General features: G+C 38.6%; 1 protein-coding gene across 36 annotated transcripts in view; it reads left to right on the forward strand.

The window, feature by feature from the left end:
* RIMS1 (regulating synaptic membrane exocytosis 1) overlaps nucleotides 1-12131 on the forward strand; it is a 468693-nt gene that overhangs the window by 59392 nt on the left and 397170 nt on the right. The gene's annotated exons all lie outside the window — the stretch shown is intronic.

The following is a 12131-nucleotide window of genomic DNA, read 5'->3' on the forward strand; positions in this document are numbered from 1 at the left end:
GATTCTATACTTCAGTATTTGGAGAAAAACAAAAATAACAGAATTTGTGGACAGTCTGGAATGTGTTATCCTTGCAGTCCCACAATTGTAGGATTATTTAGAGAAGTGTTTGCAAAATGACATAAATGGTTCTGGATTCCAGCACCATCAGCAACTTCTGCAGCATGGAAGTTGTTGGTGGCCAGAAGAACCTTCTTCTCCTCTTAAATGCATAGTCAAGGTTTGGTTAGCCCCAAAGAATCACTCAAGCTACCCTTCCCCATTCTCACTCTTAAAAAAAAAAAAAAAAAAAAAAAAACTACACACAACCCTGTGCTTATGAGTAATTCTGGTGAACAGAAATTTGTTAGGTTTAGAAGAGAGAGAGTCCCTGTAAACTTTTCACATGGTAACTAGATGTAACTCATAATGCTTTGACTAGTTAGACTATAATGAGACTATAATTTTCAAACCTTTTTATGGGTCTGCAAAGAAAACCCCTATCTGTCTGATTTAGTAACAACCTTTTCCTATTTTTCTGCATGATGACTAAAAGAAGCCAGTAAGTTTGTGTTCTGAATGCTCAACCCTTTGTTTACACAGCTGGGAAACATAGAAGCTCTACTTTCTACACATATTGAAGGACCAGCATTAGCATGTGGAGCAGCTCTGATTTGTTGCCCTTCCCCGTGGCACAGGGGAAAGGCAGTCAATCAAAAGGATTTTCCCCTAAACAAGGATGTTCTGGGCCTATCCCTCAGAAAGAATCTGAAAACACATAGTCTGTGGACAAAACATTAGATTTGGCGGGCCAAGGTGCATAAGGAACAGTGATGTGCATCCATATTAAATGTGTGTTCAGAAGGAACTGGGTTAAATGTGGAGTGGAGTAAATTATCTGGAGAATGAGTTTGGTGGTGATGGTGGTGGAATGAAAGTGGATGTGGTGGAATTCACGAAGGTGAGAAATATGCAATGTGCATGTGTGAAATAATGTAATCTGAGGCAAATTAAAATTGGTTCATATCAGTGCATGAACAAATTGTTTAATTACAAAATGGAAGGAAAGGGAGGAAAAATCAAATGAACAAATACAAAATGAGGAATAAACAGCTGGACAGTAGTATTTCAGAAAGGCATCTGGAGGCAGCAATGGATCACAAACTGATTACGAGCCATCAATGTGTTGCAGTTGTGAAAACAGCTAATATCACTCTGGGGTCTATTAACAGGAATGTATGTAAGATATGGGAGGTAATTGGCTTGCTCTACTCAGCGCTAATGAGGCCTCAGTGGAAGTATTGTTCCAGTTCTGGGCACCACATTTTAGGAAAGATGTGGACAAACTGGAAAAAATTAAGAGAGCTACAAAAATGGTACAGTTTTAAAAACTTCACCTATGAGGAAATGTTAAAAAAACCCAAAGCCTGGATGTGTTTAGTCTTGAGAAAAGAAGACTGAGGTGGGGATCTGTTAACTGTCTTCAAATATGTTAAAGGATGCTCTAAAGAGGACAGTGATCAATTGTTCTCCATGTCCACTGATGGTAGGACAGAAAGTAATGTTTGTCTGTTGCAGCAAGGGCAATTAGATTTGATAATAGGAAAAACTTTCTAATTTTAAGAATAACAAAGTAGATAGATTACAAAGGTAGGCTGTGGAATCTCCAGCACTGGCGCTCTTTAAGAACATGTTAGAAAAACACCTGTCCAGGATAGTCAAGGAATACTTGGTGCTGCTTCAGTACAGGAAGCAGGGCTAGATGAGCTTGTCTATGATAGCATTGTTCCATTTTTTTAAAATAACATAAGTAATATGTTTCCATAAAGTTTTTTATTTTAATTTTTCCTCATGATAACAATACTAGTTATTGGAGAATTATAGTATTAAAATGCATAATTTCTTTCCCAATGAATGATTAAAATTAACTAAAGATATGGTAAAAACCATTAAAGAGTAATTGCTTAAACATAGATTTAAAGAAGAGGTCAGCACTCATATGATTTTTACTCTTTATCTTTTATATTTAAAAAAAATACAAACATTTCTGAGTGCTTGGATATCAATAGCAATAAATCACAATTCAGTAAATCTGTTTTTTTCTTTAAATCCGAATCCTGCTGTTTTAGTTCCCAAAGCAGCAGGATCTGCAACTTGAATTGCAGCTTAGGTCCTGTGTATTTCCTTCTTTTGGTGTCATGCCGAATGCATATGCTTTCAAGGACTTAATACATAGTTTATATTTATATCATTTAGATGCTGAATTAGGAAATGATAATGGAAAAATAGATTCCCTAATAATAGTGCAATTGTCCTGCTTGGAGATATAGCTTTAGATAGTTGAATTATTATATGTTTATTAAAATGAAGAGATAGTGAGGGAGGTATTTGTGTTCTAGATAAACAACATGCATGTTATTGACAGTTTGAAAATATTTCATTTAGCAAATGTCTCTAACTGAAATGTAAATGTAGCTCTCATGCAGTTCCAACTGGGCAATATAGATGTAATCAGGGATAATTGAACTGAGCTGGTTTTTTTGCTGTGCAAACATGACTATTTGATTTTTTTTCCCACCTGAATATGTATGTTCTACAATGGCTAATATTGTAACAGTAAAAATAACATTATCTTTGTCTATGGAAATATAGGAGGAATTCTTAGAATTCTGTCCATGAGAATGGTAAGGTAAGAATGAGGCTGTCTCTAAACTACATCCCTTTTCTCAAAAAATGGATGTAAATTAGACACTTTGAAATTGCAAAAGAAGCAGGGATTTAAATGAAAAAATGAGTACTGTACAGGATCTTTTGAAAAAGGGTTTTATTTTCAGTTGAACCCTGTCTAAACAGCAGTTTTTCTTTCAAAAATTCCCATTTTGAAGAAAAAACTGTGGACGCCATTATGCAATTGAAGGGTGGGAAATTTAAATCCTGGCTTCATTTGCAATTTCAAAGTGTCTATTTTACATCCCTTTTTTGAGAAAAGGGATGTAGTTTAGACACAGCCTGATACTGTGCAATCATCAGCTGTTCCTTAAACATTGTGGGGGAACATTTTTGGTAGTAATGAGTATGAAGTTTAGAGCTTTGTCATCTTGTGTGCAAGTCCTCTGAGTTAAGACATTTTCAATTATAGTTTTCCTTCCAGATGTGAAGTGTTAGGTCGCGCACTCTCCCCCCACTTTAAAATGAAAAATCTCTCTGTCAGACTTGCTTTCAGACAAAATATGATCTTTCAGCCTAGTGCTCTCAGTCTCCAATTCTGACAAACAGACCAAAAAAAAAAAAAAAGTGCTGTGACTGGGGGGTTTTACACTGTAAATAAATACTTGAAATGTAAAATGGCCAGGGAAACAAAATTCTGTGAGAAAATTCAGGGGCACAATGAACTATTTGATAGGGGAGCAATGATTATTTTTTCAGTCCCCCACAGTTGAAGGATGGGCACAGGAGCGACAATATTGAATAATGTTAGTATGTTGCTGAATATCTTGTTTGACTTTGTTGTGGCAGAGATAAAAGCTGCAGATATTGTATATGGAAAATCCCATTCAACTGCTTGAAATCTGGAGATCAGAATATCTCCCTCTTTATCTCTGGTCTAGAAACCAAACAATGTAAACTGATCAGCTTTCTCTGAATTACAACTGGTGAACAGTCAAAAACAGTTTTTGTTTATAGATTGATATGCATTGTAGTAGATTGTATTATTTTTCAGTGAGATTTTGTATACTTTCAGGTTTTTGGTCTTTTTCTGGGGCCTACAGTGGTTCTAGACAACCTTGCAGCATGGTTCATAAAGGAAAAGCACGCTTTTTGGCTGCCCTTCACTTGTATTTGGGATCTAACTAATTCCTAACTACTTTCCCTAAGGTTGGAGTTCATTTTGTTTCAAAGGTTCCAGCAAGGATTATCCTCTAGTAACTGCATTTGAATCTCATTTAAGTTGTTTTAAGAAAATAAATGTTATTGGGAAATATTCTGAGGCATGATAGAAACAGAAAAACACAAAATGAGCTGCCTTGAAAATGAACAAGTCTAGTTTAACTCTTTAGAAATGACCCTAGCTAGACCCTGTTATTCACAAAGAATTAATGTCAGAATCATACATAGTAGAAAAGTCCCATGTCTCACACCTGTGAATTGCCAAGCAGACTATCTTTCTGTATGCTTAGTGTTGTCACTTTATTGTCCTATACTACAGTGATAGGTACTAATACAAAACCTAGATCCCAAAGACGTCTTGTCTGTCTGATCTGGTGTTTGCCCAACCCATTGCATCACTGTGATGACTCAGATTATGTCATCACACACATGTACAGTTTTCTTCCTTTTGTTACACAGCTAACTTGAATAGGGTAGTATACATTCCTCTGTATAACAAATTAAAAAACAAATAAAAATGTAAAATTTACAAAGTTATAAGTTATAAACCTAGCACAATGAGGTCCTGGTCCATGCATAGCTCTTGAGGTGTGATAATGATAATGTATAAATATAATAAGCAACTGAAAATGGTGGTATAATGAAAAGCATTAAACAAACTTAACTCTTGCTTAACATATTATTTCTTTTTTCCTTGTATTGACTTCTGTTACATTCTCATTCCACGTCCTGTGTTAATGTTCAGATTAAAGTGATACATCTTTTTTCTCATTTCCAGTAGACATTTTGATCTAAGGTATGCAACCAATATGTTGTTTTGGGTGTTTTGCATAACATCTCATTAATTCTTTCCATGGCCTATTTTTAGAGGAAGATGTATTATATTGGAAATAAATGAATAGCTACTTTTCTAGCAGTCTAATTCAGTATATGGAAATTTAGCTTTTATAAAGCATAATTACAGAATACTTTAAGAAGACTACAGAGTGTGCAATGCATATTGGATAGTCTGGACAAGGAGTTCTGAGTTTTGTATTCAGAAACAGTCACAATGGCTCCTTTTTTATGTAACTAATAATGCATAAATAGAGTAACATTGTTAACAGTAGTGACAGAGATGCAGCCGTGTTAGTCTGGTGTAGCTGAAACAAAAAACAGAACTATGTAGCACTTTAAAGACTAACGCTAGGTGGTGATCTTGTGCTAACATAATAGGTATGTTGTACTTATAAGTACCATGTAATAATTACACATTACTTTTTCTGACACTTAAAGTATTTCTCTTCATATTATCTAAGTCATGTTGTACTTTAAAAAGTGTGAGTTGTGACTGAATTTGTTTGTAGTCTCTTTGCATAGTATCCAGAACATTCCAAGGTTATGTCTAGACTATAGAGTTTTTTCAAAAAAAGTGGCCTTTTTTCGAAAAAAAATTCACCTGCATCTAGACTGCTGCTGCGTTCTTTCAAAATTGAAAGAAATGTAGCCGTGTTAGTCTGGTGTAGCTGAAACAAAATACAGGACTATGTAGCACTTTAAAGACTAACAAGATGGTTTATTATATGATGAGCTTTCGTGGGCCAGACCCACTTCCTCAGATCAAATAGTGGAAGAAAATTGTCACAAACATATATACCAAATGATACAATTAAAAAAAATGAACACATATGAAAAGGACAAATCACATTTCAGAACAGAAAGAGGATGCGGGGGAGGGGGAAAGGAAGGTGAATGCCTGTGAGTTAATGATATTAGAGGTGGGGAAGAGATGTCTGTGAGTTAATAGTATTAGAGGTGATAATTGGGGAAGCTATCTTTGTAATGGGTAAGATAGCTGGAGTCTTTGTTCAGCCCCCGCAGAGAGTGTCAAATTTTAGCATGAATGCCAGTTCAGAGTATTCTCTTTCAAGTGCAGATTTGAATGTCTTCTGAAGTAGGATGCAGGTGAGTAGGTCATTGAGACAGTGTCCTTTCTGGTTGAAATGGCAAGCAACTGTTTTTTCTTTGTGATCCTGTCTAATGTCTGTTTTGTGGGCATTGATTCTTTGGCGAAGTGTCTGAGACGTTTGTCCAATGTACATAGCAGACGGACACTTTTGGCACATGATAGCATAGATTATATTTCTGGAGGCGCAGGAATATGTATTCTTGATCTTATAACTCACTTGGTTAGGTCCAATAATGGTGTCAGCAGAGTGAATATGTGGACAAAGCTGGCAACCGGGTTTGTTGCAAGGGAAAGTACCAGGGTTGGTATTAGTGTGGTATGTCCTGTGGTTGTTGGTAAGAATCATCCTGAGGTTAGGTGGTTGTCTATAGGAGACTATGGGCCTGTCTCCCAGAGCCTCTGGGAGTTTAGTGTCCTGTTTCAATATAGGCTGTAATTTATTGATAATGTGTTGGACAGGTTTAAGTTGGGAGCTGTAGGTGATGACAAGTGGTGTTCTATTGTTGGTTTTCTTGGGTCTGTCTTGTAGTAGATGGTTTCTAGCTATACGTTTGGCTCTCTACCAAGCATTTATGAACCTCAACTACCCACCCAGAGAAATAAAAAAGCAAATTGAAAGAGCAAATTGAAAGAGATTGCTTTTTCGAAAAAGTTGTGGCTGTCTAGACAATCTCTTTTGAAAGAAGTTTTTTCGAAAGATTCTTTCAAAAAAGCTTCTTTAGAAAAAAGCATGTAGTCTAGACGTACCCTAAGAGTTGAAGAAAGTAGTTAAGAAATACCATTTTCTTCAGCCAAATTTTTGCCATTGCTGAGTTAGCCAGATGTAGTTTAACCTAAGATTAGTATTGAACTTATAACTAACTGATGAAAAAAGAGAAGTACAGAGTAAAATAATTCATTAAGCTGTATTTCAAGTGTATACATTACTTCCCTATTTTGTTTTACATTGTTTTTTTGTTTATAATAATATAACTCAAGGCAAGTAAAATTGTTGGCCAATACTATGTATTGCAATATATGGATAGCATCTAAGGATGAAGGCAATGTGCAGCCCTGTGTTGAACTACTACTGTGATTTTTAAATCAGATGTTTTTAAATGCTGTAGTAAATTCATATCTGTACCTTTATATTTCATATAGAATATTGAAATTTATTATAAATCAAATTATTCACTTTCCAGTATTCTTCTACATAGTATAGGACAATTTTTTTCTTATTCTCCCCACTCTTTCTCTTCTCAGTTTCAGTGTGGGCAGTCCTCACACTGAAGGATCAGAAATGTGCATTAGAAGTTCAGAATTGGTTGCAAAGCTGTCACTTATGTAGTGCTTAGCCCTAGCTAAGCTGTCAGACCCTTCTTCCCTTCTCCCTCAGACACACCATCCAGAGCTTCAGATCTGTCTCGACTTAGAGGAACATGAAGCCAGTACTGAGGAGGAAATGACATTGCGGACCATATCCTTCTCCTCTCCGTCATACCTACTCCATCATCTTTGGCAGACGATTTTTGACTCTTCCAGGAGCTGGCTAAGAGATTGGCAGATACTTTCCAGATTCTATTGAAGGAAGTCAAGGATACCCACTATCAATGCCTTTATATCCTCCATTCTTTGGCCTTCCCAAAGATGGCCTTCCCAATTAAATAAGCTATTATAGACCTGGCAAAGACAAACCCCAGCATCAATGACTCCAGTCTGCAAGCAAGCAGATAAAATTGTGTGCCAAGGAATCTGAATTCCTATTCTCTCTTCTGTCCACCCAACTTTATCATAGTGGATGCTGTGAACTTCTGTGAATGCTAGTCAAGGTCCTGTTCCTATGACAAGGATTGAAAGCACCTTTATCTGTTAAATAGAAAAGTGTACTCCTCAACAACTCTGGAGTTTTGTATTGCTAGTCATGGGGGTCCTCATTGTGAAATAACGAAAGACTTTATTGAAAAAGATGCCAGACGCACATTGTGACTAATTGAAGGCCGTTATCTAGGATGGCCAATTAGAGTCAAAGACACTGTTGCAATCTGCCCTTGATATGGCTGACATGGCAGGTAGGTCTATCTCCATGGCTATGGTTAAGTGATGAGCATCATGGCTCCATTTATCAGGTTTCCTGAAAGAGGTATTGTCCATGGTCGAGGCCCTTCCCTTTGAGGGCATGAAGTTTTTCACTGAGAACACTGACACTTCCTCTTACATCCTAAAGGACCCCAGGGCTACTCCCTGGTGACTAGGTATCTACACACGAGGACAAAAGAGAAGATTTAGTCTCCAGTCCCAGCATAGACCATGGGTCTATGTCTCCGTACCAACCTAAGTGTCACTGAGGGTGTGTCTACACTGCAGGGCTTAACTCAAAATTAGCTATGCAAATCGAGCTACGTCAATTGCATAGCTTATTTCAAAATAGGGAGCATCTACACATCTACTTCGAAATAGAGCACTCTTCCTCCGATTTCCCTTATTCCTCATATAATGAGGGTTACAGGAGTTGGAGTAAGAAGTCCTCTAGCTTGACCGTATTTTGACATAGTTTTGAAATAACTACCTGCTGTATAGACGCGGACTAAGTTATTTCAGCATAGTGCTAGTTATTTCGCAATAATGTTGCAGTGTAGATGTACCCTAAAAGCAGCAAAGAAAGAAAGGGTAAATCCCTAAATACAAACCACCTCGCCTACAATTTTCATCCCAGTCCTCTACGTCCAAGAGCCACTTTTGACAGGCAAGTTGAGACACTGTTAGACCACTCCCCTTGACTAACACTGCTGACTATCATTCCACAGTTGATTGGAAGTGTTATGCAGTGCTTGGGAATGCATAACATTGGATCAATGGGTTCTATATATTATTCAAACCAAATAGTCCATCCATTTTACTCCCCTATCCCCTCCACAGCACCCTTTTCCATCCCTCTTCAGGGACATTTCTCACAATAATTTATTATGACAGGAGATTGCCACCTCCTGTTAGAAGCCATAGAACCAATACCTCAACATCTATGAAGCAAGGGGTTCTGTTCTTCTTTTCTAATGACCTATGTGGAGAGGTCTGAGGTCTAATAAGTTTGTCAAGGCTCAAAAACTCAACATGGTCACCTTATCATTGATCATTCCAATTGTGAAACAGGGAGACTGGTTTCAACCCTTGACCTCCAGGACCCATGTTTTTCATATCTTGAACCTACTGGTTTACAGGTGATGCCTCATGTTCATGACCACTACCAATACAGAGTCCACTCTATCTCTAAATTATCTGAGGGTCGATCTGGTAGCTATTGTAGCCTTTCACCAACCTGTAGTGTAGAGGATTACTCCGTACCATCCCACCCAACTACAAAGTGGTCCCTCAAATGTATATTAAATCTCTTCCTTCAATCTCGACTTCCTACCTCAACATGGAACCTGAGCCTTGTACTGAAAGGACTAATTAGGACTAGGCACTCCTTCAAGTCCATGGACTGCCTATTCCCTAACATAGCTATCAATTAAAATAGACTTCCTGGCAATGATTACAAGACAGTGCATGTGCAGACCCAACAAACGCTGCTACCAGAGTTATCTGATCAGCAGCTCAGGGTCATAACCAACACTTAGGCTGTGTCTGTCGGCAGAGGCATGTAGATTAGACAGATCAGCAAAGGCAAATGAAGCCGCGATTTAAATGATCGCAGCTTCATTTACATTTACATGGCTGCCGCGCTGAGCCGACCAAACAGCTGATGAGCTGTTTGTCGGCTCGCCGCTAGTCTGGACGTTCCCCCTGTCGACATCAAAGCCCCTTGTCGGCAGCCCCGTTATTCCTCGTGGAATGAGGTTTACCGGGGCTGCCGACAAAGGGCTTTGATGTCGACAGGGTAACGTCCAGACTAGCGGCGAGCCGACAAACAGCTGATCAGCTGTTTGTCGGCTCAGCACGGCAGCCATGTAAATGTAAATGAAGCCACGATCATTTAAATCGCAGCTTCATTTACCTTTGCTGAACAAACAAATCTACATGCCTCTGCCGACAGAGGCATGTAGTTTAGACGTACCCTTATATTGGAGTACCCACAGGGGGACACTTTTTGAAGAACCATTGTTACTGCACCAGGAGAGTAACTTCTCATTCAAATCTTATTATCCAGCTTGTGAGGGGTTAATGGTCAAAGTTTCTGTTTTGAACAGATTCCCAAAACTCCAAGTAGAGCTGTGCCAAAACCGCTGTTTTGGAATGAAAAACATGAATGAAACCACATTCTTGCATTTTTATCAGTTCATACTTTGTTTCAGGCATATTCTGCCCATTTGTGGAGGTGGATTTTGGCTGGGTTTGGCACAGCCCTGTTAGAGAGAGATGGATGATGGTTTGCAGCCTGCTTGCTGAAAGCTATTAGTTTAGCCTGCTTAGAAACACAAATTAAATTAAAAATACATTTTAGTCAGAGGAACAGAGTTAAAAATTTAAAGATGCCTGGAAAGATCCCTTTACCTTTTTTTCAATCTTTATTAATGTTAATTTATGCATAATATTCAGTAATAGTTGTGCTATCTGAAGTGTGTGCTCAATGTAAATATTTTTTACATGGTATATTACTCGGTTACTATTTTGAGTAACATGTAGCTTTTATGGTGAGGGATGGTATCTGGGCTTGAAAATTGGCCTTAATTTGAAACGCCTTGTTTCTGTCAATTTACATGTATGCCATGTTGTTAGATTCAATTTAAGGTGGTTTGCATTTTGTTGCTTTTCGGTTTTGGGTTTTTTTCACATTTTTTTCCTAATTCTTCTCATATTGTCTGACTTACTCATGCCACAAATAAAGCTCTATGATTCCTATTTATTCTACGCTGCCATTTGCATGACCCCTATGTTGCTGAGTACAATTAGTTTTCCCTCTCAGAACAGCGTTCGATGGCAGGATCCTTTGCACATTCCTCCAGCTGCTCAGTGGCACTCCTGCCATGGTGAACACTGTGGCTTAACCCCTATTTCTTAGACAGTTCCATAATTTCTGGGTAACTTTAGCGATAAGGTGCAGTTGAACTCTCTGATGTTATATATCGATTCCATTTAATACCTGTATCTTTCTATGGAATTTCTTTGGAAGGTATTTTTAACAGAGAATAATACTGCCTTTATTTACTCCCCTTTATTAGGCTTTGGTGAGGCCACATCTGAAGTATTCTGTCCAGTTCTAGGCCCCCCCACTATAGAAAGGATGTGGACACATTGAAGAGGGTACAGCAGTGGGTGACCAAAATGATTAAGGGGCTGGTGCGCTTGACCTATGAGGAGAGACTGAGAGATTTGGGTTTGTTTAGTCTGCAGAAGAGAAGAGTGAGGGGGGATTTGATAGCAGCCTTCAACTTCTTGGAGGGAGGTTCCAAAGAGGACACAGAGAGGCTGTTCACAGTAGTGATGGATGGCAGAACAAGGAGAAATGGTCTCAAGTTACAGTGGGAGAGGTCTAGGTTGGATATTAGGGAAAACTATTTCAGGAGAAGGATGGTGAAGTACTGGAATGGGTTACCTAGGGAAGTGGTAGAATCTCCATTCCTAGAGGTTTTTAAGTCGCGGCTTGACAAAGCCCTGGCTGGGTTGATTTAGTTGGGGTTGGTCCTGCCTTGGGCAGTGGGCTGGACTCAATGATCTCCTGAGGTCTCTTCCAGCCCTATGATTCTATGATTCTACCTAGCTCCTATACATCACTTTTTGTCCATAGACTTCAAATCACTTCACAAAGGAGGTAAGGGTCATTCTCCCTGTTTATAGATGGGGAAAGCTGAGGAAAAGAGAGGTGAAGTGACTTGCTCACTGGCCAGCAGTAGAGTCAAACAACTGCTTTTATGGATGAGATATTTTCTCTGGAAGTTTATTTTTTCTGTGTATCTATTTGATAGCTTTCCTTTTCTACACCCTTTGAACAAGGCCTGTATTTTTAAGGTTATATGCCATTTGGTATTTCAGTACCCAGACCCCCAAAGGAGCGGCATGGGGCAGGAGGGCATCCATAGGCCCCGTATGAAGCTGCATGAGCAGGGTTGGGGGGAGGAATTCCTAGGCCCCACGTGAAGCAGTGTGGGGCAGGAGGGAGGGAATCCCTAGGCCCCATGAGAAAGCATGGAGATGTATGTGTGAAGGGAATCTATCAGAATATTTGACATCCTGTGTATGTTCTCATTGTAATAAATGTGCAACCTTGCGTTTTGTTTGTTCATGTTATCCATTGTACCAAGAAAATGGATATTAATGTAGAAGCATCTGTGATTACTGACAGAAAACAGCTCTTATTACGTTATCGGTAATATTATAAACTAACTTTAATATTTATCTCCTA

Source organism: Pelodiscus sinensis, chromosome 3, assembly GCF_052426305.1.
Source record: "Pelodiscus sinensis isolate ZL-2025 chromosome 3, ASM5242630v1, whole genome shotgun sequence".
NCBI classification, from domain to species: Eukaryota; Metazoa; Chordata; order Testudines; family Trionychidae; genus Pelodiscus; species Pelodiscus sinensis.